Source organism: Rhipicephalus sanguineus, chromosome 2 (genome assembly GCF_013339695.2).
Source record: "Rhipicephalus sanguineus isolate Rsan-2018 chromosome 2, BIME_Rsan_1.4, whole genome shotgun sequence".
Taxonomy (NCBI): domain Eukaryota; kingdom Metazoa; phylum Arthropoda; class Arachnida; order Ixodida; family Ixodidae; genus Rhipicephalus; species Rhipicephalus sanguineus.
Window position 1 is genome coordinate 60,045,199 of NC_051177.1, and position 27,700 is coordinate 60,072,898.

The 27,700-nt window shown below is 46.5% G+C and overlaps 1 protein-coding gene across 1 annotated transcript in view; it reads left to right on the plus strand.

The window, feature by feature from the left end:
* The first annotated feature begins 695 nt into the window (after positions 1-695).
* LOC119383078 (sodium/potassium-transporting ATPase subunit beta-2-like) overlaps positions 696-27,700 on the plus strand; it is a 388,376-nt gene continuing 361,371 nt past the window's right edge. Inside the window, exon 1 of the mRNA XM_049412410.1 lies at positions 696-706. The gene's annotated coding sequence lies outside the window, so the exon portion shown is untranslated. The remainder of the gene's footprint in view (positions 707-27,700) is intronic.

Genomic DNA, 27,700 nt, shown 5'->3' on the forward strand with positions numbered 1-27,700 from the left:
CGCGGATTGTATCTAAATGAAATGGTGGATTCATGAGCCTCAGTATCTCTATGTGGAGCTATGATTCCTAATTTACCAGATACGGCTTATGCGACAGCTTTAAGGTATAGAAATGCTTGTTTGCAAAGCGACACTGGCAAATTATCACTGGATAAATTTAAGAACTTCGTACATGTAAGGTATTGCTGGAATAAACAGCGGTGTGTATCGTGACAATAGAAGTTTCTTACAGCAGATTACGCGGTCAAATTCCACGAGTGAATTTTTGTTTATATAATGCTGGTCTCTTGGCGTCCCCGGCCGTTGTGCAAATTTTGCAATCAATTGAAACAACGGACCACTTCCTTTTATTCTGTCGCCGATATTACAATTAGAAAAAAAGGTACCTCGTAGCTGCAGTTCAGAAGATATGATTAACAATAAGTTACTGTTCTTATATTCAGAGGGATGTCTGTTATGCTATATTCGGTTATATAAATATGACTAAAAGATTACCGCGATGGTTTATTTTTCTTTCCCTTTTCTTTGTTCCAAATTCATTTTGTCTAGATCGATCTTTTGCATTACTTCAGATCTAGATATTTACTACGCGAGGGTTATCTTTTTCATAAATTCTATCTGACAGTATGACCGCGTGCTCATTTATCATTTTCATTTACTCGATGTTTACTTTTTATTCTAACTTTCTAGTTACCCTTGGCTTCATGTGTTTTTTTAAATTATCCATATTGTGTGTAACGAATTTTTTTCTTTCAAGGAAGTAACACCAATCGACATTTGCTGATGGTGCGCACCGCATGTCACTCCGATATATTCTTTCTCGCGTGCGTTCCTTCACGAAAATCAGTGAAGAAGGAGAGGAAGATGAGAAGCGTACGAACTTGAGGTTGTTGGTTCACATTCATAGTAAAAAACAGCGCGAAAACTACAAGGACAAGACAGCGCTAGTCCTGTTTCATCTGTCTCGTCTTCGTAGTTTTCGCACTGTTTTTTTACTAGGAGAGGAAGATGTTACAGTGTGCCCTTTTTTACTGCACCCGCTGAAAGAGAAAAGGAAAAAGACGATTAACGCAGCAAACTGTTGCAAGCTAATAGCGCGAGACAGGTTTGCCGTACATGAGCGGCGCTACGCGGCACGTCGTCTGCTCGACTCCCCGCGCCTCTGCGTACAGCGCCCCTTGCGGCATCGGCGCGATTTGGGGGCCGGTTTTCACGGCCGCTTTTCACACCTCCCCATTCTAGCCACCCTAGCACCGGCCGTCCGGCTCGTGACGTCAGTCTAGAGCGCGCGCCCATAGGTGGAAGCGCGTGTGCATCCGCCTTTGAGGTGCAAATGCCGCTTTTTTCTAAAGTTGTACCTGACTATACATTCCTAACAAAACAATGAGTAATCTCAGTTTGCTCGCACGTGCAAAATTCCTCGAACTGACCGTTCCCCCTTTCTCAATTAGATTCGCTTGAATCGTACCCGATGGGGCCGCGGTCCAGCCGGCTTTCTAGCTCGCCAGAGGCTACAACATGCACGAGCTATCAGCGGCATTCTACAGTCACGCTTCATTCGGCACTTCGGCCGGCTCCCTTCTGGAAGGCGAATGGAATGCCAGAAACGGGGGGGAAACCCTGTCCATTCTCCCCTTGTGGTCGCCTCCGCGCGGTGCTTTGTTACCCGCCGTACACTGGTCTTTCGACTTTGACGACTTGGACCCAGGTGCTTTCCCGAAACTGTCAATCTCAACGTCGCCTTCCGTCGTGGGAGCGCACCTTGCTTTCTCCCTCTGCGCCTCTCGCGCTGCTTGCGGCTGAATGAACGCCTCAATTTACGTTTCCGCAAACTGTCGTGTGGCCTACCCTTTTGTCCTTTTCGCGCCGGATTGGGACCTTTCTTAAGCTTACGCTGAGCCGAATGCCTCCGCTTTCTTTTTCTACGATGTCGGCGAACATCCTTTCTCTCGATACCTCGATCATCGCTTCGAGTCGCGACATGCGGAGTTGTGCAGCTAGTTGGTGCTTGTACTACACCTTCTTTCTCGCGCAAGCTTTTCGATTTCTCCGCCACGTCGGACTGTCGGGCCAAATTATCTGCGTCAGCGCTGATAAAATCTGAACCTGGGCCCTCACCGACAGTATCGCCTAACCCTTGAAGCGTCGCGTCCTTGCTATGGTTAGCCACCACGCTAACCGTGTGTACGTTTGACGATTCCGAAACGTCCTTTCGAGGCACGATGAAGGTTTCCAGCTTCTCCTTGAGCCCATCAGGGCGGCTGGTACCAACCTCGTCCACGGAAGGAACGTCTTTCGGAATTGTCTCTAACTTTAGATCGGCCAAGGCCTCATTCTCAACCTGCTCTCCTTCCATGCTCTCTTGAAACGGCGGGCCTTTCTCTGGCGCGATCTCGAAAACGGCGACCTGTCGCTCGTTCTCAGGAGAAGGATCCCTTTGCATACCATTCTTGCTTTCCTCTCTCCTAGCTGAAGTTCCGAATCTCCGGAACAAAGATGCCTTAATTACATCGTAGTTGTCCGCGTCCTGCTTACTGAGTCGCGCAACAACCTCAACTGCCTCACTGGGCAGAACTGACAATAACCCCTGAGACCAAGTGTCTCGCTCAAAAGACAGTTCTTCACACATTTGTTCAAATTCAGCAAGATATAGGCCGATATCCCCTGATACCACATATGGCTGCATATACCTTGACATCTTGAACTCTGCCTTCTTGTTGAGTAGAGGTACCACTCGCTGGGGACAACTGCCCGACCTCTTACTCAACCTTAGGAGTTCTACCTTGACTTCTAGTTTGCGGATCTCAATCTCGCGCTTACGCCACCTTTCCTCTCTTTCACGCTTACGCCTCTTTTCTTCCCTTTCGAATTCTGCGTGGCGTCGTTCCTTTCTTTCACGCTCTCTGAGCTGCTCTTCCTTTTTTTGATTGATGAACTCCCATTCTTCACAGAGCTCCTCATCATCGGCCCCCAAATCAATGATTGCCTGTATGATTAGGGATTTTCCTGCCAAACCCTTCGTATCGATCCCCAATTCCTCACACAACAGCAACAAGTCCGGCTCCTGCAGCTTCTGTAAATCCATGATCGTTCTGAGTGCCCGCTACTTCCAAAATAACTATCCGAGAGTACGTAACCTTGAGTCTCTCGGTAGAGTGTACTAAAAGCTTTTGAGTGGCGCGAGTGGCTGCTTGGGAGCGGGCGTTTCAGTGTGGAATGATGCGGTGGCGCTGGCGTCGACCAATCTTCCCAGGCGGATGGCTGGCAGGCGTTCCGCGTACGTGTTGGTGCCTCTCCGTCGCGCCTATAGTGTGCCGGCCAAGATGATCTCCCGCTTTTTTCTTATTCTTATACTTCCTCTCTTTCATAAATATTAATGCAAATAAATATTATTTGACATTATTGTTATTGAAGTTGCTGCTGACCGCACTGAAGCAGCATAGCACATTATACAGTATAAGGAGCGCGTTTTTTTTTTGCCATGTTTTACAGTGTACAATTAAATGAGAAACCAGCTGGCTGGTACACAACGGAAGCCCCCCCCCCCCCATCTCCCCGAAAAAAAAATGAGTATGCTGCCCACAAAACGAAGAACTCTTGGCCCGTTCCATGTAAAACACTAAAGCTGGAATCAAAGGGCGCGTTGCTTGTGGCTGCGTGCACACACGACAAAAAAGCAGGCTTTATTGACATTGTTTGAATAACAGCAGAGTTTTTCCAAACCTCCCTTTGATTTTGAAATATGGGATTAGATTCATTGTTGTAGGACCCACAAAAATTCAAATACGTAATACTGCAGAAGAAGGCTTTCAGTGAAACATAGTCATGGAAGATTTTGAGAGTTTAAAAAACGCAGCACCACTGCAAAGCAGAGTCGTAACTGTAATGATAATAATCATTGATAACACAAAAATACAAGGTTTGCATATTTATGAAACAATACATTTGCGAATTAGCAAATTGTAAAAAACAAAATTATAGAGCCAGGATACAAAAATAACATAAAACAAAGAAAACACAAAGACAGTGTTTAGGTTGTTTTTCCAAAATACATTTAAATAAAAAAAATATGTTATGGTTGCATAGTCGTTTGAAGGGACACTAAAGTGGAACCGTGAATCGGCTTAGATCGATTAATTGTGCTCCGACACCCATAATGCTGCTAAATTTACCATCACAGGCTTATTAATACAAAAAGATTCAAAATCAAAGTTTTATTTTGAGATATCGCGTCAGAATTTGCACGTTCTCTCACTTACAAGCCTCTTCTCGGAAAAATTGTTTTTCTTCTTGGTGTACCTTAAAAAAATTAGGAGTGCAATAAAATATGCACGAAAAATGACATCCTTTTTACGCCACTGTAGCAATTATAACCTACTCAATTTCAGGTACTGCTGTGCGCTTTGTTTCTCATCCCGCGACGTGTTAAACCCTTCACATAAACATGCATACGTGTGACCACATAAAAACGGATCAGCTGAGCAGTCAATGGCTTGCAATGTTCGTTGCAGCCAACACCCCCAAAATGCTTCTCCTGTTGATTACTGCCAAGACATCCAAGATGCTGTCTTTGTGTAAGTCACTCGTACTAAAACAACCAGTGAAAATTTCTTCAAGTTCACTAATAAAAACAAAAGCTTTCTGTGAAGGGTACAGAAGAACACCGAAATCACAATATTTTGTGAAAACAGCACCATTTAGGGACTGGCCATCTCATGAAGGCAGCAGAAGCTCATTCATGCATGCACTGCACTTTGGAGCACACATGTTCTAGCAACATAGCCTGCCACAAGTACGTACGCCTGGAGTCGCTATGCTGATTGACGTATGGGTGGCCTGGTGCAGTCAAAGAGCTTCTGTGAAGCGAACCTTCAGCACCTTCCAAGTATCCTTCATCAAGCAACAAGTCAATCAGTTGCTGCTGCTTATACAAGTTAGCAGGCTTGTCTGCGACAGTGAAAAGCGAGCTTACAACCCCCTCTGAAACGTGTGATCCAGCAACACTCTTAGCAAGATTATAACAGCATAGACAATTAATGGTCGTGAGAAATTGTTGCGGAGTGGGATGAGCATTGCATTCAGATGACAGCCTGACAATACCGAAGAGGTTTTCAATTTTATCTTCGCTTAAGCGGCTTGTAATAAGGTATGCATAGGCAATCTCTGCATGTAAGTAGCTTCAGCAAAATTGATAATATGCACGTAGTCTCTCACAATGAAATGCGGTTCGAAATGTAATTCGCACACAGCACAATAGGCGTCAAGCGGTTTGTCAAGCCGATGGAGGTTCCGCTCCCAAAGGAGTCGTTGTTCTTCGTCATTCGGGGCCTTAAAAAGGGATAACTTGAGACTTTGTTACACACGCGGATGTCCATTTGTGCAACCTGGCGCGTAACAATGTTTAAACGCTGTTTTTTTTTTTACATTTCGCGACCAAAAGAGAGATGCCGGCCATGCCGCCGAGCAAGCCAAGTGGGAAGATTGGGCGATGGCAGCGCCGCCGCTACTTTCGCCGCAAGTTGGGGATGGGAAAGCAAGGGGAGAGCGTTTCGGTCGCGCCACTCAAAAGTTCTAGTACACTCTACTCTCGGCAAAGTTATCTACCAGATCTAAAACCCTCGTTTAGAACCTGGTCCACATCAAAGGAAAAGCCAAGCACTCACCCACACGTGATCGATGTTTCCAGACAGCTGCATTCCCTTAGGCCGACTGTTGTTGTCGCTTGTAGCTTCAGATCCCAGCGCTGATCACCAGTTGTTGCGACCGGGTTTTTGGATCAATCCCACCGCTGACTCCAGTTGTCGCGCCGGTGTATTTGGATCCGTCCCTTCTCGACAACCATGCTGTTGCTACGAGAGGGCAGCGTCGTACCCGGACTCCGTTTGGTAGCGTAGTCGAGTCTCCGGGTTGAGGAACTGATGCTAGCAAGATGGGAAAACAATAACAAGTTTACTGACACTTTTCGTACACTCAATTTACATCGTGACAAAGAAAGAGTTCAGCGACGAGCGCATTGGATGAGCCTGTTACCGAGGGCAATTCTCGATTTTACGAACTTTTCGATTTAACGAAATAAGTCAAACGTAGTCACCACTTCATTTAAATCGAGTTTTAACTGCGGTTGTTTGGGTCTCACACTAAGAGTGCAAACCATAATCATGCTGACATGATTATGAACTCGCGAAACAGACAACGAAAGAACGCGGCTGGCTTGCTTACTCGCGCATGCGCAGTCACAGTTTTGCAAATTGTCAATTTTCGCGCCATTGAACCAGCAGCCCTCATGATATGGCCGTTATTAGGAAGTGTTAGTTCCATGCACGATTTTCTCTTCAAATGAACTTCTTTTTTATGGTTGGTGCAAAAATGTTCCAAAAGCCGGGTGAGTTCATGATTCTAAAAGATTTACTCCGACTTAACACAGCAAAAATATAACAAAATTATATAGACCTTTCGCCACATATATGCGGGTGCATATATGTGGCGCCCCGAGAACTAACACTGGCGGGGCGGCAGTCGCAGCGATATGACGTCACGGCAAGGACTCGCTTGCTCCGCAGCCGAGGATCGCCTTTTTCTGCGCCCGCCGTGTACCCGCCCTTTCGCGATACGGTGGTGATTACATTCTTGCGATGCAAATCTCCCAAGGTGGAAGTTTACACTACTCGCGAAAGTTAAGTAAGCTGTAGAAAGTTTGGATAATATAGCTTATAATAGGCAAATTCCCTGCCGAACGGAAGATTCACCGTGAAAATGGTGATGCACGAGAGCGAGACATTCGTTGTTTTCACCGCGTACACCAAGACATCGGTGCTAATAAAATTTACGCTAATGGTTCTAACTTCATTAGAACTTGACCTAGACTCCATGGTTAGAACATGCGTCCCGAAGAATTACAAATGAAATTAGGACGTTTTCCTTTCACTAACTACATTGCTGTTTATCGTACAAGCTGTGTCTGCCTTGCAGATTATAGGTGATATGACAGAATTGGACTTTCTCCTACAGGAGACTTTAGATGAATATATCATAAAGAATCACTTAATACATCTGAAACATTAAGCAACATAATACTGCCACGTACACAATGGTGTCAGAAATGCTGAGATGTTAGTATACTTTTATAATGTAAAGATTTCTTCTCAACACTCGTCTGGGATTATGCGGCCGTATACCCTCATTTGCATGAAGTGCTGGTCCGATCAACAGCCGGGTCACAAGCGGTCTTGTTAAATTCTCGTGGGAGCACTGTTGATAGCAATCGTCTCAAAACAAACGCCTGAAAGTCGAAGTGAGCGTTTTGAACTGCTTCGATGGCGCTCTCAGCGAGGTGGCCCACGTATTAATTAGACGTCCTTCGTCTCATTGAGTCAATGAATGGTCACGCACGTCATGTCCGCATAAAGGTTGATGATGCTCAGGGGTAAATAAAATGCAAGAAAAAATAATTTACGAGCTGGCTATAATAATATCTGGGGTTTAACGTCCCAAAACCACGATATGATTATGAGAGACGCCGTAGTGGAGGGCTCCGGAAATTTCGACCACCTGGGGTTCTTTAACGTGCACCTAAATCTAAGTACACGGGCCTCAAACATTTTCGCCTCCATCGAAAATGCAGCCGCCGCGGCCGGGATTCGATCCCGCGACCTTCGGGTCAGCAATCGAGCGCCATAACCACTAGACCACCGTGGCGGGGAATTTACGAGCTGGCTATCTAAACTAGCACTTATTTATTTATTTATTTTATTTTAACATACTGCAGCCTTGATAGGCTATCGCAGGAGTGGGTACAGAATACAAGAAAAATTTTAATACAGCAATACAACGCAAAATGCACAGAGCATGAAGATCAGTGGTTATTAATGTACAAAATGAATTCATCACGTGATAAAGATTTAACATGGCCGGGCAACGCATTCCATATTTCAATAGTGCGGACAAAAAAAGAAACTCTATTTATACGAGTTTGTTCGGTGATTAAAAGGAGTCATGTTTAACTCATGATGATGAGTTTTTGAAGTTGGTTTGGCGTGTGTGGTGTAGTCGCTGAGGAAAGAGAATCGTGGACATGTGAATGAGAGTGTAAAAGAACTTTAAAGATTCGGCGTGACGACGAAAAGAGAGAGTAGTAAGGTGAAGGCTATGAAGAACTGCTTTCTTCTGGACAGATTTAATTTTTTTTTATATAGGTCAGGAGTCTTGTGTTAGTTGGGGCCAAACGTAGAGTATGTTGTAGGTACCCAAGGGCACGGTTACACATTAATTCAATGTGATGTGACCAAGACAGATTCTTAGTAAATAAAAGACCTAAATATTTGTATTCCGACACATTTTTCAACGGTGAACCATTATACGAATAAGCAAATGAAGAAGATAGAGAGCGTTTTGTAAATGACATGGAGACAGTTTTACGGAAGTTGATTTGCATCTGCCAGGTTTCACACCATGATTGGATTGATGCGAATTAATCATTAAGAATGATGTGATCATTGGAAGTTTTAATCCTATGGTACAAGACGCAGTCGTCGGCGTACATGCGAATCTTAACGGGAATGTTGTGTGGTAGATCATTTATGTAAATCAGGAAAAAGAGAGGACCTAATATGGAGCCTTGAGGCACGCCAGACGTTACACTGGAAATCCAATTAACTAATGCTTGATTGTTAAGGATGACAGAGAGCCTTTTTAATAGTTTACAGTGCGATACAGTATCGAATGCTTTTGAAAAATCAATGAAGATCGCGTCGATTTGATCGCCTACATCGGGAGCTGCGATGATATCATGAGTGAATTCACTGAGTTGGGTTAGGGTGCTATAACCACGCCGAAAACCATGTTGAGCATCACATAAAATATTATTTGACTCCAAAAATTCAATGATGTGTTTTGTACAAGAGTAACATACCAGTGTAACAGCGCCGTTGCTGCGATGCTGCATGAATACACAATCTGAAGGCAATAAGAAGTTTCTGCAATTAACCTCAACTTGTTTTTGTAGTGAAATCAAGCCCTGAAATTATTGTGAGGAAAACGTGAAACTAAACAACATGATGACTGAGCGAGTACACAAGAAAAACAAACACAGCAACTGCGGCGGTATTCTCAGACGAGCGCTTTCACGATATTTTTGAGAAACTCAATATTGCATGCGTTTTTGTAATCGTGCACGGGGCTTGTGGCACACCGGCAAAAATGCTGTCCGCAGATCGCGGATACGTCCAATGCAAATAACACTTGTGGAGGCGAACCCATCATATTTTTTTAAAGGAATCGCCCGTGAACAACGCAACCTAATAATGTGAATAAGGTGTCTTGCGTGCCAAGACCACGACATGATTGTGAGGCACGCTGCAGATTAATTTTGACCGTCTCAAATTCTTTAACGTGCTCCTGTATCTAAGCAGAAGGATGTTGCTTAGCACAACCATCGGAATGCGGCTGCTGTGATCGGAAATCGGACCCATCCCCGAGGTTAGCAGCGCGACACAACAACAAACCTGATCACCCTTTTGAAAGTGTGCACGACGGAGCGCGGGCACAGTTGGCGACTGTGAATAAAAAATGTATAGCTTTTTGTCGTTTTACTAGGTTTATCGATGCTGTTCTCGCCATTCGTCTGAAGCTTGAGACAGGCAAAAAGCAAGCGCAAACAGCGGAACAGCGTACGAAGCAAGCGTATATGATATGCCGGCGCGTCACGGCGGGGGTCGAAGAGTCCGTGCCGTGACGTCATCCAGGCATCCTACCAGGCGGCGCCACCCCAACTTCTCGGGGCTGTGCACCAAATGAGCGGAGGTCGCCCAGTATCGCAGTGCGGGGAATTAACAAAAGTATACGCCAGCGCTATGGTCAACACAATCTAGCGGTCTTTTATATTTTCGCGAGGTTCACAAATGGCACCCATACAGCACCTTTGCCAGGACCGTAGCCGAGGGGGGGGGGGGGCTTCGAAGTTTTGGTGATAGTATGTGTTTTTAGCAAAAATAAGTAATGAAAATAGGTGTTTTTCTCAAATAGTCATGGTTTTCAGCAACTTGCCCCCCCCCTCCCCCCACTCCGAACAAAATTCCTGGCTACGGGCCTAACCTAGAGCACTGCACGGGCTCGGGCCTACACGAAAACCCGGGCCCGGCCCGGCCCGTGGGCCGGGTAAACTAGTTTTCATGGCGGGCCCGGGCCGGGCTCGGGCCTGAAGCTCCGGGCTTGGGGACGGGCCCGGGTTTCAGGTGGCGGGCTCGGGTCGGGCTGGGCTTGGACTTTGCTCCGTTCTTAAAGGGACACCAAAGTGAAACGCTGAATTGGTTTAGACTTATAAAGTGTACTCTGATAACTCGAATGTCATTCATTTCACCATCATGAATTTATTAATTGAGGAGTAAATCAAGGTCAAAGTTCCATTCTTAAATTTCGCCCTGAAAACTCCGCGCTTAGTTCAAACTTATTTCAAACAGTATTTGTCGTATTTCGTGGACATTGGCTCAGCGAAATTTCCTTAACCTAAGTATGTGAAGTCTATGGTCCCGTCAGAGGTCAATGTACTTCATTTTTACCGATTAGGAACTACATAGGCCCCAGTAGACAATGTCAGCTTCTATGACGTCACGGCGTCTGCTGTGCGAACTTCAAGGTGGCGTCGCCATGCACATTTTCTTTTTGTGCGTTTTATCGCTTACCAATAGTCTTGTCGCGGCTAGGGTCGTGATTATGGAATTGTAGATGAGCAATTTACTGATAATATTAAAATCGTTCTTCTCTTCTGTGTCCCTTTAAGTTTATTCTACATAAATTGTGCATTCATATATGTTTTACACTTTATCTAGAAAAAAAAAAACCTTTTTTTTTATGTGGGGCAAGCTATCTGGAGAAGTTTTATGAGGGACAAGTACTGATCATTTTTTTGTTCTTTGCATTTGGGGCTACTTCATTTACCTGAAACAGGCGAGCTAAAAGGAGATAGACCAGGTGCTTCTATAGCTAACATATCGCTATTCCATGCTTTTTTGCATTCGTTATTATTTTATATCCCAAATGTTATTCTGCAATCGCAGTATTAAATGTAATATAATAAATTCATACCTCTAACTTATCATCGCAAGAGCGATCACAGAGCTCCAAAGCGAAGAAATGTTCTTGAAAGTTTCAGCCTTAAACAAAAGGACTTAAACGAAAGGACTGCACGGAGTCTCGTTACATCGATCGCTATATTGACACATTCTTTTTTCCGTTGTTCCGTCACGGCTGCCAGTGGTCATGTGACGCGAGATAGGCATGTACAGCCTGCTTTGTGTGCCCATATTCATAACGTCTAGGCTTTCGTCTTGTTCCGCTCTATCAGGGGCCTCAAACTCACCTCAGCTAACGGGCTGCATTCACGAAAATGTACTCCCGCAGGGGAAAGGACAGTGACGAAGATAAGATCGGGGGAATGGGGGAGGGGGTGAATAGGTCGTACTAAATGTCAGCTAACGTTTCCATTTGAAATACCTTTTTCATATCTCCTTTTTTGGTCATTTCTGAAGGGTATTCGGTGGCAGAACTCCAACATATGGATACCTATCTACGAAATTACTGAAATCTGGACGCCGCTTTATAAGTGTAGAGATTTGTTTAACGGTAACGTATCAACACATGGTGGCCTCAGCGGGCGCCTCACGAAGAAAAATCCTTTAGCCCTGCCATGTCTGTGTAGCTTAATAAGAACGTACTTATAAAGAAAAAAAAATGGGACGAAGACAGTCATGTGCGGGCCGCGTGTTTGAGAACCCTTTGATGGTGCGAGAGCTACAAGGTACTGCCGCAACAGCGTTGGAATGTGCAGGAATAGCATTGGCCCATTAAACAAGGCATGGGGCAAAGTATATTTGCTTGACGAAATATCTGGCATGAAAAAAGGCAATTACGAATTCCGTGCCTGGTGATGTCCCCTTACCTCGAACCATATGCATCCCATGAGTAAGCGTCGAGAAACTTATTTGCGCTATTACCAAACTGGTAACGAACCCCGAAAATTGATCGAAATCGCTTCGTGCACCTCATGCCAGTTTTACCCGCGTAGTCCAATGACCACCTTCTACCAGTACAACATCGTTAGGAAGGCATATCACCATTACAATATGAAAAAAAAAGAGCATGGTGCAAACCGTGCTTAACATACACTGCTGAAAACTGCATGGAACAGCCCTCAAAGAGGAGTTTTATAGATGACATTGAAGAGTGGCACGACGTTCGAGAACGAGATAAATGAAGGGATGAGCTGGACAGCTATGTTCATTCTGCAAAGATATTCTAAATTTGCTCCAGTGGTGGAAGTTAAGAACAACGTATGCCGACGCCTTAAGAGTTCGCAAGGTAGATGTTCAGAATTCGCAAGGTAGATGTGATGCAACAGCGCATGTGCTTAAAGCCGGAATCTCTTGATAATTTGATTTTTTTAACAATAACATATGAAGAAATAAACTATAAAATATGCCACAAAAAAACTTATAGACTGTATATACTAGCAGTGGTGTGATACTTGAAAATAATGCTATGATAAATAGTTTTTTATTCTTCCTTTTGGCTGCTCATACGTATTTCTAAAATACACGTGATGCACGCTGTTCATTAAAATTTTTCTCTATAGATTTGTGTATTTACAACAAGGTAATAAATTTGGCTTTCTTCCTTTATTTCTCTTCCTGTGGCAAGGTTCTACGTATCCAGAAGAGTGCACGATCGGCTTCGTCGTTAGAGCATGCTTTAAATTTCAATAGAGAGCGCATTAAAAAAAAAAGTGAAGAGAGCATCCTGTTGTCTGTCTCCTCTGTAGTTATTGTGCTCCCTGTCGAAACTGAACTCATGCTGCAAATCACTTTCCTTGCTACAGTATTATCTGCTACAAAACGCTCTTGATGATTCCCATTGTATTTGCAGAAAAAATAGCTACAGTATACCAAGTGGTATACCAAGTGGTTCAGCAGTGCTGCTGAACAAGCATTTATTGTATCTAGTATGTCCGCTCAATTGCTTCCACCGTGAGCCCCTTTCAACGAGAAATTATCGTAGGTTCAAGTATAATTGTTAACGAAACATGCGCCAAAAAAGCGTATATATCTGCCACCTAAAACACCTTGCTGTCGATTCCATGTTCGGGCAACACCACTCAGATCAGTGGTTCGGGCCGCTGTCGGGCCCGATCTGCGGTCGGGCCGGGCCGGGCCGGGTAGGCGAAATTTTTTCTCGGGTTCGGGCCGGGCCCGGGTCTCGCTTTGAGTCACCGGGCCGGGTTCGGGCTGGTAAACTTGAATGAGTTCCGGACCTGGGCCGGGCCCGGGCCAACAATCACGGCCCGTGCAGTGCTCTAGCCTAACCTAAAGTCTCTAGATTTTTCCCTTTAAAAGAACAGGGAAATATCTAGGGACTTTAGCCTAACCTATAACGCACGTCCATAACGCACATCAAGCGCAGCATGGCTAGGGTGGAGAGCGCAGTTTAGGACGTGGACAAGAAAATCAACGTGTCCGGGAAACTGACCACGGTGCATACGTGGCGAGTGTTGCTGGCCAACCACCGGTATGTCTAATGGGCTTTCTGCTCCCTCCTGCACTGACGACGTGGTAAAACAACAACAACAACAACAAAAAACCCAGCAATTTCTTTCACCGTGATCGACGACAAGTTTCTGCAAACCGACGACATCTTTTCTGCAAACTACCCTCCTCCCCGAAGGCGCCGAATCGTGTCTCCGCGACGGGAGGCAGAAAATAACGGCCTTCTTGTTTCATCTTGTCAGTCCTGAACCCCAATATATATCGGTATTCCTATCTCGAGAGAATGGCCTCTTCGTTCCGCTCACTTCTTTGACTCCTTTAGGTCTCTGGCGCACTTGAAACAATGTCCTTCGCATTTAGCGATAAATAATTACGTAGGCCTTATCGGGCGCCGTCAAGATATTCGTTGCACGCACTCTCGATTATGTAAGCTGGATACGCGCGGTTACTCCAGAGTTCACTGCGATACGTGGCACCCGGACTTGACACACTCGATCACATCTCGTTGATTTACGACTGTGTACGCGGTCACCATTATCGTTACACAATTTCGTTACGATTGCATTTTTAAGCTCAAGTACTCGTAGTGAAGACATCGTATCTTTGCTAAGACTTTTTGGTAGAGGTGGGAAAATACTATAGCGTGGACAGACATGCCGTTTCAGCAAACTGTCAAAGCAGACTGTGAAACCGCTTTCAGGTATAGACGCTGGAATTCCTGCGCGCCCAGAACATTTCTCTGGAGGCGTCCGTTATAATGATATACACATGTCGTTGGCCGCACGCTACTACGCGCCCAGGGGCGTAGCCAGAAATTTTTTTCGGGGGGGGGGGGTTCAACCATACTTTATGTATGTTCGTGCGTGCGTTTGTATGTGTGCGTGCATATATACGCAAGCAAAACTGAAAAACTTCGGGGGGGGGGTTTGAACCCCCCCCCCTTGGCTACGCCCCTGTACGCGCCCTTGGATTCCTTCGATCCAGGATCCAAGTGCATCGCGTTAGACGACGGCGAGCGGCGCCAGGGAATCGGCAGCTTTGCTGAGGTACATACACAGACTTGAATGAGACACGTCCCTGCCCTTGATTTTGCGTCATTGCGCTGTTTAAGTTCTCCTGTCAGTCGTCACCAGCAAGAGCGCATATCTAAAGTGCAGTAAAATGGGACATCATGTCACTTCAGAGACAGATAAAGTATTCTTTGAGAACTTCGTTGTCGTTAATATCGCTGTCATAGGTTTATTACCAGAGGAGAAAACGAAGGACAATGAATTATTTTTGAATCTGGCACCCTTAACAACTCAACACCTGAATGTCACTGTGAGGTCACACATTTCAATCTGTATTGTGTGCGTGCGTGTTTGTGTGTGTGTGCGCGTGCGTGTGTGTGTGCTTGCGTTGGCCACATTAATCCAATATGATTTCCTGAAACTTGCTTTTATTTTATTGCGATAGCAATTATATGGACGCTCTCGGCTGGTTTTTGCCGTCGCCGTCTGTCGACGCCGTCATGTCCCGGATATGTATATGTATGTATATATAAATAAAAGCCACAAAGAAAAATAAATCAGAAGAAAAAAAAATTCCGAAGCGTACAACCGGGATTCGAACCTTCGACTCCTCGCTCCGCAGCGCGCTGCCTTAAAGGGACACAAAAGGCAAATAACAATTTATGTCAGAGTGAAAGCTCAATATGACAACGTCTAAAACGGCAATACTGTCAACAGCAGTGCCCTACTTGCCGAGAAATTAAGCTAAATGAATCACACGATGAGCGCCACGAGTGCGATATTTTGGAAGTGATCTGGATGACGTCAGAGAGTCCGACTACAATTAATCACTAGTAATCAAACTAGCTGCAATAAAGAAAAAATTCGACAGATCCCACGTACCGTGGGAATCGATGTTATGCGAAGCATGCGCGGGATGCTGACTGTGGCGTAATTTTTCACATTGAGCGAAACGTTACGGAATGACGCCAGAGAAATGTGGAAGTGGTATATGCACACCTATATGTTGAAGAGTCGCATATGTATTGTATAACCAGTTGTTTACAGTTGCGTAACGATGCTGCACTGCTAGTCAGCGATAGTTACATTGTGACGCACCACAGATGCAATCCGAGAGCTCTGCACGTGCGCGGAAGCGGGAGCGGCAGTCTTGTGGCCGTGGATGTCCTCATTTGCGATAAGAGCTGTGGCGCCGCTCGACGTTGCATTGGAAGCCTATACTTGTCCGTTATGACGGAGAACGCACGCACGTTTCATGAACCCGTGTGTATGCGTAGAAAGGGTTCTTGGCAGTTCTTCAACAAGGTCATTATTAAGGTACGCATTTGGGCTGGTTGGTTCATGATTAACTGTAGAAAACGGCGCTAAAAGACGAAAGGAAGAAAGGACACAAACCACTGCGGCGTTGTTTGTGTCCTTTCTTTGTCCCGTCTTTTAGCGCTGTTTTCTACAGTTAAAGGTCATCATCGCCGTGATCAGTGAGCACCAGCAGCTCGAACGGAGTTGTTAATCAGATCGGTTCGTGATCGCGGCTATGAGGAGTCTAAGTGTAGTGAAGTGCGAGGTATAGTGCAGCTGGTGGAAATCCTGGATGCCTCTTACGATGAAATGATCTATGATGCATCCTGTCGTGGACGCGGCAGAGAGATCTTTTGATGCCCTGTCCCCATCCAAGCCGTCTTTCACGCAGTATAAGGACCAAGCTTTGTTGGGTCTTGATAAATCAATGTTGAAGTCACCGGTAATGATGAGAGGTCTGGTTCTCTCAGCAGACTTATTGTAGGAAGCATTGACCCCGGTTTGTGCGTAATCCACCTGGTCCACGTTGCGCACCACGTGGACGAGTGGATGGTAGTTGAGCGTCTTCCAGGGGTGTTCTGTCTTCAGCTTCCTTACTTTCTTTGCGTCCGCCGCGGTGGTGTAGCGGTTACGGTGCTACGCTGCTGACCCGAACGTCGCGGGTTCAATCCCGGCCGCGGCGGTCGCATTTCGATCGAGGCAAAATGCTAGATGCCCGTGTACTGTGCGATCTCGGTACACGTTAAAGAATACCCGATGGTCAAAATTTCCGGAGCCCTTCGGTACGGCCTCTCTCATAATCATATCGCGGTTTCGGGACATTAAACCCCAGCACTTATTATTATTATTATTACTTTCCTTGCGTGTCAATGCGAGTGTTCGCGGTTACTGTGTTGGTTGAGACTCAGTATCACCTGTGGCACATACCCGCATAACATGAACTCTGGTATACGGGTATGTGCCACACGTGACTGAGCGAAAGGGTTTCATGACGTAGGCGACATGTATTTTGCGTTATTCATGTCATGACTAGTGCATCGTGTTTGTCATACACTGATCTCATGCTATGCCCATTTTGGTATATTACAAGTTATGGAGACGACCAGGAGAGCGCCCACACGCAGGCGGCTAGATAGATAGATACGCAGATAGAAACGGCCAAAGTACCTGAGGTTCGCTAAGAAATGCTTCGCATTTAAAAAGAACCTTCCGCGCATAAATAGACGTAATAAAATGCTGTTTGTTTGTTTCTGTTTGATTTTGATTCATGGAAAAAAGAACCTCTTTGGCGTGGCCACGGGGAACGGCGCGCGTGGTTCAAAGGTTCCGTTTTCGCCGAACTGCGTTTCGCCCGACGTCCGGCTTCGCTCACGCGTTCGCGTCTCAGTGGTAGTTTCGGGATCCCGTACTGCCGCGTGTGTTTTGCAAACTCGTGAAAGTCGCTCTGCCAGAAAGTTCTACGAATTGCCGCATGCATGTGATGTTGCCGGATGCCCGAATGGTGCACGCCGCCAGTGCAGGCGGCCGCGCAGTATTTAAGGCGGGCAACGTTGGGCGCGGCAACAGTGACGTGAGAAACACCGCTTTCAGGCAGGTGATTTGAAGTGCGCTAACGCGAGGCAGACCACTGAAACGTGATTTTACTTCAAAATAAGCACTTCCTTGGCACAAAAGTAGCACTGCGAGGTTTGTGGACCGCTATTTCAACAATCAATGTCGACTTATTATTTGCCATTAGTGTCCCTTTAAGCAACTCGGCCACGCGCCTCCGGCTGTTTAGCATAACAGCGAGCTATTTATGTACACCATTTAACGCTAACGGCACGCAGTGCTCGGAGGTGATTCAGTATGTGTAGTATCACCCACGATATTGCCCGAAGGGCGCGCTTAAAGCAACGCGCCTACATTTTCCTTCAGACGCGCACTAAAAGGTGGCCCATTTCTGTACCCACCGATAATGTGGGACGCCGAGTAAACGATGCGTCTAACGCCACCGCGCGGCAAGAGACGAAGAGGGGTCACTCTACGCGCCGCAGTTTTAAAGAAAGAGAAGTCGAGCGCTTCGCTTATTACTCTGAATGTGCTGCACTGAAAAGGAACCACAATGTTTCGTCCATAAAAAAGCTCTTCTTTGCGTCTGAATCCAACAGGCCAGTGACATTATAGACACAAAGGAACGTTAAAATGTGCATATGCCACAAAACTTTGCAGTGGCTTAGCTCGGCTATGCCAGGATATACGTAGTGTTAGCAAAGGTTCAGCTGATTATTCTTAGCTTTCCAGATTGTCTAGTATTATTAGCCTTCTTCTGTTCATTCTTCGTACGCTGAACCTCTAATTGCCAGGCAACTACTTCGGGATCCGATGAGATAAGCTTCTCGGCTCTTCTGCGCCGTTGTGCAGCATTTGCGCTCTCCTTCTCTATGGCGTTACCCACCTGCAGACGCCAGTCAGAGGCACTATCACGCGGCTCCAGCGCAGTGTCAGACGGCGACTGCACAGCGAAGGCGAATAGCGCTGCGCGCGCGCCGTCGCCAGTGTGTCTACCATAGCTACGACGTCACTCTTCTTGAATGCGCAGACCAGCAGCGGCGAGTCGCGCGCGGCGGTGGCGGAGTCCGTGCGCGCGCCGGCGCCAACGTGTCTGCCGCGGCTACGACGCCACTCCTCCTGAACGCGCAGACCAGCAGCGGCGAGTCGCGCGCGGCGGTGGCGGAGAGTGCGTGTGATCGCGGTGGCGGAGTGTGCGGTGGCGGAGAGCAGTGAGCCAGCTGCGTGACATCACTGATCCTTGCGCATGCGCAACACGGCTCATGAGGATCCACATGAAATCGGCTCCGGCTAGGCAAGTGTAGCTAACGCTACAAAAATGTCGGATATTCATGTACCATACACGCGCAATAATAGGCTCTATTCCAATGATCGCTAGATTTGAAGGGATCTCAGGAAGTGGTAGCACTTCCTGGGATCCCTTCCTGGGATCCCTTCAGATCCCAGGAACTAATAGCATAAGAGTTTTGGTGATTGACGATAAATATTTACCGTCGTATTTGTTGAACTGATGCTGATAAAACACCAAAAAAAAAAAAACGCCAGGCCTGCGCTGAAACCGCAGCACAGTCACAGCGAAAGCTGGAAGAGCGGCATCTCTAGAGCCCGTTGTAAGCTCTCTTGGGACTACTAATACAAGTACACTAACAAGGTACCCACTACACCGTAAATCACAATTTTTGTGAAGTTGGGAAGCACCTACTAAGCCATTATTCGTCATTCGTCAGGCACCAGCTACACGTCTGTAAGGCATTATGTGCACTTTGTTGACGCGGCGACTGATGACGATGAAGAATTATGGCCCAGCCCTTTGTAATGGGTTGGAAGCTTTAAACGGCCCACCAGTTATGTAAATTGCATTCGGTGACGCCCGGTCGCCATTCCCCTCTCCCGTCATGCTGTATAACATACGTTGACGTGGGAAAGAGACGGGGGGAGGGGGCGAAGAACTTTACTGAGACCCCGAGGAAATGGATCATGCGCTTATGGGCTTCCTTGGAAACCAATACAAGTGCACTTGCCAGGAACCTACTACGCTCTAAATTATTGTAATTTTGAGAAGTAGGACAGCAGGCACTGTGCCATTTTTCTTCATTTTACGGAGAGCCGTGGTACCTGCTAAACGCATGTAAGGCATGATGTGAACTTTGTTGATGCTGTGCCTGATGACGACGAAGAATTATGGCAGAGCACTTTGTAATGGGTTGGAAGCATTCAACAACCTACTCGTTGCGCAATTCGCATTGTGTGACGCCTGGTTACAAAATTCGCGTTGGGCGACGTTTCGTGCTTATTTTACTCTTCTACCACGCTATATTGCATATGCTAATGTGGTTCCTTCCCGACATGAAGCATGTATAGGACCATTTTGCAAAGCAGTTTCAAGCACCGGCATGGCTCAGAGGTTGAATACTGCGCTCCCACGCATAGGGCCCAGGTTCGAACCTCGTTCCATCCTGGAATTTTTTTCTTATTTCGAGCGATACTGGTTACGGACACCGGCGGCGGCGGCGGACAACTACGGCACCAAAAACGGCCGGTGAAATGATCTCATAACAGCTTTCGCTGTAAAATAAATCGCGATATTATGACAAAAGAAAAAGCGGCCAATGGCGGCCGGTGCGGACCGGCAACCAGTCCGCCATCTGAAAAACCGGCCTGGCCGGTCTAAAACCGGACAGGGGGAAACCCTAAAGCGCTGTCAAAATCTACGACGTTACAACGAGGTGGATCAGAAACTTCAACACCGTTGTTAAGTGATTCTTCGGAAAAGACGCTTCTTTCTGCCTCCCTGGTGGGGGCACGGCTCAGCGCCTGTGGGACGGGGAAGTGGGGAAGAAAGATGAAAGAGAAGAACCGTGTCGCCACCAGCAGTTCCTTTTTACACAGTTCCTTTTTACAATGTTATACCGTAAGGGACTATACAGGCGCTATCCGCACACCCGCTCCGCACGTGGCGGGTCACCTGCCGCCCGCAAACGGAGGAGGAAAAACCGGTACCCCGTGTACGACGATTGGCATCTTTCCGGTTTTTCCTCCTCCCTTTGCGGGCGGCAGGTGTCCCGCCACGTGCGGAGCGGGTTTGCGGATAGCGCGTGTATAGTCCCTAAGTGTGGTGACAGGAGGGGGACAAATGAGAAATACTGCCTCAGTACAGGTGCCCTCCGCCGTAGAAGCCTCCCTGCCGCCACTGTGGGAGACCTCTGATCTTCCCCTCAAGATCCGAAGCCCTGGCCCTGCGAGCCTTCTTGGAATTCGCAGAAGCGGCGGGACTCGAATCGCTATAGGCGCTTCCAACTCCAACGCTTCCTCCACCGTGACGATGGCGGACTGCCCCTGACCATCTCTTTTCTTCTCTTTCATCTTTCTTCCCTACTTCCCCATCCCACAGACGCTGAGCCGTGCCCCCACCTGGGAGGCAGAAAGAAGCATCTTTGCCAAAGAATCACTCAACAACAACAACAAGCACCTCCACTCGAGAGCCATCATTATTATGTCGAAAGGGAGCATAAACGTCCGAGCAGCGAGGATTCTAAGAAATTGCCAGAGCGATAAAATTATTGTATTAGTCCCTGCCCTCTCCGCGAACCCTGGGAATGAGAAGGTGCACCGCGTAGCCCGAGGTCTAACAAACCGGGAGGCGCGTTCTTCGGATCGGATCTTCCCTTGTGAGGCACCGAATTCCTTTACTGATATCACAAATATCTGTAAAAATGAAAGGCCTGTGCATACCCTACGCCCGATGAAAACATCACGAGAGCGCAGGTCATAATTCTCCGCCGCATTCGAACTTAACACTCACCGGCTGGCGCTTAATAGATGCGGATTGCTTAACCCAATCTGTCAAAATTGCAGCGCACAAAAATTGGCCTCACAAAATCACATATTGTGGTGCTGTAAAGGCTCTCCTCCCCCAAGACGGTCCTGCCAGCTCCCTCGCGATCAGCGTGGGAGGAGCTAATTAAAACTCCCCTTAAGGAAAAAAAAAACACTAAAATTGTTGTTGCCTCGTCCGAAGGGTCGCTGCCCACGTGGAGCCACCCTGAGGACCGTGAATAAAGTTGATTATTCCTGCGATTATTCTGGCTTGCGCAGCGTCTTCTCGTGACAAGAGTGGTGACTTTGGTATTGTGAAAGGGTAATTCACTAACACGCGAGAAACCGTTTTTTTTAGCGTCCCTTTAACAACACTAACTGCAGGAAACTGGCATATATTCCTCATATTTCCGATGACCGCCATCCTAGCAGTCGAACTCAACGAAGTTCCTTTTCAATTTGTTTTAATATTGTCAGTGTGCTTAATCCACTGCCCACAGTCGAACGAATCACGGAAACTGCCGTTCCCTGCTGTTAGCTTGACGTGCTCCGCTTTTGTTCCATCGCTCGTTACGAAAGGCCTCATATATTTCACTAGACGCCGCTGTCGAATACAAAGGGATGAAAGAACGCAGTGATAATATCTGCAAATATATCGGTAAGCTTCGATTTATAACTTCGAGGTGCCCGGCAGATGGAGCGTGTTTGCTAGCCGCATGTTTACATGGCATGTTAGCATTACTGCTGTAAAGGCGCAATGTAAGAATAAAGACAAAGCAACACTAATGTATTGTGACTTGAGTATATACATTAAAGAATCCCCAGTCATTCATAACCGCGGGTCCTTTCAACTTTTGAGTACGTAAAAATCCCGTCATTCACGAATCATAAGTGCCGCTGCATACACCACCAACGTAACGGGTCTCACATCAGCTTGTCATCGACACGTAAATTCTAATTGTTCAGTGTTCACCGAGAGACAGATGCATCACCTTTCCAGTATAATTACGATGTGCTTTTGCGCAAATAGTTTACTTCATTGGCATACGTACCGTATAAAGCTAAGCTAACTCTCAGCCACTTCTGTAATTTCGACGTGTTGTTTTTTCCACCTTCATTCGTTAGGTCCTGGCCTGACGTCGGCAGCGAAGTGTGGCTATAGAAGCGGTCGTAGCTTACTTACAAGCCACTGGCCTGGATGCACGTCTTTAGATTTGCCCCAGCGTAAAGGAACTATATTCTCATCTGCCTACCTTACCATCGTCATTCATGGGCTTTCGTGGGCACTGCCGAACGTCTTACAAGATACGAAGTGATGAGCATCGCGAAAACTCAACCCCGGCGGCGCGTCGTCATTTTTGACAGCGAAGACACCATCTTTGTCAAGTTTTAGTATTCCGAGTCTGATCAGTCCAAAACATAATCGATGGATTGCGTGAAAGTTGTATCAGAACGGGCATCGCGCATGTGCGAGGATACCGCTTGCCACTTCTTTCCTTGTCTTTCCCTTCCCCTCTTTGCCCACGCAGCTATAAAAGCGTCATGAATAAACGACCAGGTGGTCATTCTTTGTTCAGCAACGTTGCAACGTGTCGCCTCAGTTCCTTACATCGAACACGATACAAAAGTAACTGGCTAAAACTGTACGCTTGTATCGCTTTCGTGTTTACAGTTCAAATCTATAAGTACACATATGCGCCATAGTCACTTTTTTTTCGTATCCCACTGGAAGAAAAGGCAGAGTCTCAAACACGCGGCCGGCCCGCACATAATTTTATTCGTACCATGTGTGTGTGTGTGTATATATATATATATATATATATATATATATATATATATATATATATATATATATATATATATATATATATATATATATATATATATGCATTTTGTTTTTCGGGAGGCGCCTCATGCGGTCACCATGTGTTGAAACATATACTGTGGAACAAAAACTCTATATGTCAGAATCGGCGTAATTTCAGTCATTCTTGAGATCAGTGTCGATATGCTTCTCGAAACCTGACGCCAAATTCCTTTCAGAAATGACCCATATATGAGATATGGGAAAGGCCTCCTGTAAAACTGTCCAATATGGCAACGTTATAGCTGCAGTATAATAGCCTAGCCAGAAATTATTTTCGTGTGCGGGAGGGAAGCATAACTATACTTTATGTATGTTCGTGTGTGCGTTTCTATGTGTGCGTATACATGCACATGCAAAATTAAAAAATTTCGGATAGGGGGAATTTAACCCCCCCCCCCCCCCCCCCCCCCGCCGTTCCAATCTTCTTCAACAGGAGACTAAATTTCGTGACTGCGGCCCGCTTGCTGAGGTCAGCTTGAGCCCCCTGCCTTAAACTCTAAAGGCATCTGTATAATATAAAGCTTATATAACACCGCTGGTAGCTGCACTCATAGTTTTCTTCATTATTTTTCGAAATCATCGTCAAAAAATTTTGTGTATATAGGCCTATATCGTTTGAAGGACTTTTGTTGCTTGCTTTATTTTTCTCTCTCGCAGCTGTGCAAATCTCGGCGCGAGTTGGGAGCCATTCCTTACGGGCAGGCGCTATTCGACGCCGAGATGGACGACACGAACAACGAGTGCCACGCGCGCAACAAGTACGGCGACCACACGCTGGGGCGTGCCGCACGTCGCGCCCTGCAGCCCGTCGACAGCGACCAGTTCTGGCGCGAGGGCCGTTACCGGGACTGCGCGTAGGCGTCTACGCCGGGGCAATCTCTTACAAGAGCGGCGTCTCAGCGTGGCCTTCGCGATCCGTTCACAGGAGGTCGCCGCCCGACCGTGGAGGCGACTTCAACTGTGCGAAGCACCGCCTGAGCGGTCCTCTTATTGGCAGTGATAAAACGCAGCATTCCCATGTATTATATATCGTCCTTTGATCCACGTTGGTTTGGGTTATGGGACGTTAGCAGTGGCGTAAATCCAGAAAAATCACAATGGGGTACATCCATAGATATAGGCGTGCGCAGCATTCCTCATCAGGGGGGGGGGGGGAAGGCAAAGGTTTATCGCGGCGCCCCCCTCCGTCCCTCCCATCCCTATAGTCAAAGTATGGGGCAGACTTTGCGCCCACCTCTCTTAGGTGACTGGGGGTGCTCACACCCCCCCCCCCTTTCCGCACTCCTATGCTCATAGTTTCCTAATACACTAGAGGGATATCTGGCGCTAGTGTCCATGGGAGCTATAATGCATGGCGCTTCAGCCAGCACGGGAATGATGGCCATTGAAGGGTAGTACATGGATTTGTCGAACTTTCGTTCTTTTTTTAGGTTCACCAATTCAAATCGGCTCACGAAGTTCACAACGGTCCATTCTTTTATCAGAAATAAAGACAAAACACAACAATAAACAAAGCCAGAAGTACGTTAGAAGCCGCAAGCACGAAGATTAGGCAAATCCATGTACTAACCATCATTCCGACAGTGGCTGATCGATGTAGCAGCGCGAGAGTTCCCTCTAGTAAATATTGTAGAAAACTCGGTACACACATCTCGCCATGGCGGCCATCTTGTTTTTATAAATATAGGTTTCGTTTTTATTTATATAAAAATTAAAATCATGCTTTGAAACCAAATTGAATAACGAACATTGATTTCCATCTCACGTTACTGCATTGTTCCATTGAGTCTTCTCTGAAACCGGTCGAGCGGCAGTTGCGATTTCAATAGTCTCACATAGATCAGGGGTATTGAACGCAGGTGCACACTGCGAGATAAACAGGCATTAAGAAAGTTGAACGCTCAATACTTAACAGTCAAACAATTCAAATATATGATGTTCGAAAGATAAGTTTCGAGGGCGGACACTTGCAAGGGGTGTCGTCCTCAACCTGAGTACAAGAGTGGTCAGGACCCCCCTGAGTCCCCCCCCCCCCCGGGATTTACGCCAGTCGACGTTAGGTTAGCTTAAGTTAGGCTAGGTTCGCTTAGCGTGAAGTTTTTATTCATGTACAAGTAATATATAGACTTCCTCACGTGCCATTTATGGAGCGTCTGGAACTCTTGTTGCACAAAACCACATGTGGAATCGTGTACGTGCAAACCGTGTATAGGGTTCAAATGTGAGTCAAATTTCGCCACTTTCTTGTCACGTGTAGTTCCGGTCTTTAACAGAGAGGGCGCATTGCCTGCGTGCCAGGCGCCGTCAGTTTCGATACCACCATTAAAGGGGTCATGAAGCACCCCTTGGGCTTGTTGAAAAAACACATCCTGCGGAAAGCTGACACGGCTAGGAACTGCCCTGCAAAATATTACAGTCGTGCGCGCCGCGTAAAGGCCACAAGCGGAGCGCGAAGTTGCCGTTTCCCCAGGCGCCCTCTTTTCAAACAGAGGCCGGTTCTCAGTCTCGTCGGTTGGGCGGGGCGTCTGTCCGTTTACGTCGCGGATCTGTCCGTTTACGTCGCAAGAGACATAGCACGCTTATTGGCCGATAGCCGACGTAAGTCGAGAGCGGCGTTCGGATCAGATGCGCTTCTTGCCACGGGGTGCCGCCACTTGCCGGCGCCGCACTCCTCAGTACACGTACGGTCCCTAGAACATAGTACACGGTAGCCGCACTCGCGCACGCGAATCACAGCGGGAGAGCAATCGCGTTTCATGACGCGTACTGACGTAACTTCTTTCCCCCGTGCCATCCCTCCCCGTGTAGCTTCCACTGCGCTCGTCGGCACGAGAAAAGAGAGAAAGCGCTGAGAGCGTGCGCCAAACCCCCGTAACTCTGCTCATTCTTGACGGATTCGAGAAATTTTTGCGGCAATCGATTCGGGAGGCAGTAAACTCCGATACTGAGGTCATTAGATCATTACTTGAAAAAGTGGTTCATGACCCCTTTAAAATTCGGTGATGAATATGTCGAATTACGTGCAACTTTCATGTATCCCCCCCCCCCAAAAAAAAATGCCATGAATTGGTAGGCACTACAACTTTCTACAACTTTCTGATATAAACGACCGCCCTCGTGTGAATTATTAAAAAGTTACTTAACGTGTTTTTGTTAATTACTCGCGGCAATGTCATTTCGGTTGTGGCAAAGTATTTCCACCTCGACGTATATAGTTCGTGTGCGAAAATGACAGGAGCCTGCCTGTCACTGAATTTTTTATAAAAAATCTGTATTGTCTAAGAAAAGAGAGCACCCTGTATATAGCCACAATGGTGACTACATTGATTTTAATAGCTGGTGTTTTACGTCCCAAAACCACGATATGATTATGAGGGACGCCGTAGTGTAAGGCTCTGGTAATTTGGACCATCTGGTGTTCTTTAGCGTGCTTCTAAATTTAAGTACACGAGTCTCTAGCGTTTCGCCTCCAAAGAAATGTAGCCGGCGCGGCCGGGATACAATGCTGACTACTGAGAACATGGATTCGTCACTCATACGAACCCCAGCGCGGCGGTTGATATGGATAACGCAGGTCCTTTGATTAGGATTATCTGTGAAGGAAAACAATCTAGAAGCGGTAGAAAAAATGCTGCACGAACCAGAGCCAGGCAAAGATATCCGGAAAAGCATTCCGGTATGCAAATATTGAAATACATAGGTTGGCAGCCTAGAATACAGATACTGAGATACATTTGCCTTGGACGTAACGGGATATTTCAGAGATACTTTTGCAAAAAGAAGAAAAGATATTCCAGAATAGAGATATAGCAATAGAGATACTAGAATACTTTTTTTTTATTTCAGGAATGGTCATAGTCAGCAAAGAGATTTATTAAGTGCAACATAACGTTGTAAATAATGTTGCAGTGCATTGAAACTTTCGGTTTATTTGTTCATTTATTACAGTACCCTCAACGCCATTAAGACATTACAGTGAGGGGAGGGGTTATAAAGTACATAATTGGTAATAAACACATGATTACAGGTATCAAGTGCAATGAAAAGTACACTATTTCACAGCAGTAATAATAATATCTGGGGTTTACCGTCCCAAAACTATGATATGATTATGAGACGCCGTAGTGGAGAGCTCCGGAAATTGCGACCACCTGGAGTTCTTTAACATGCACTTAAATCTAAGTACATGGGCCCCAAACATTTTCGCCTCCATCGAAAATGCAGCCGCCGCGGCCGGGATTCGATCCCGCGACCTTCGGGTCAGCAGTCGAGCGCCATAAGCACTAGACCACCGTGGAGGGCGCTATTTCACAGCAAGAGTAACAAGCATTGGACACAGAAATCGACATACTTGGTGACAACAAAATTAGCTGTGTTAGAAATAGCATATAGTTCAAGCGAATCACTTGAACCACTAACGAACACCAGTGAGTTGAGAAACAGTCTACATTAATTTCGCCCGTAATATCTCTTTTGCTGAGAGGGTTGCGTCTGTTCGGCCTCAACACAAGACTCGCGAAAAAAAAAAAGTATCTACCGCTGCAAACGAGCACAAATCCGTGTTACACAAATACCGCCTTCATAGCTGACTAGTCCTGCAGCGTGGCGATATCTCTTCTTTTATA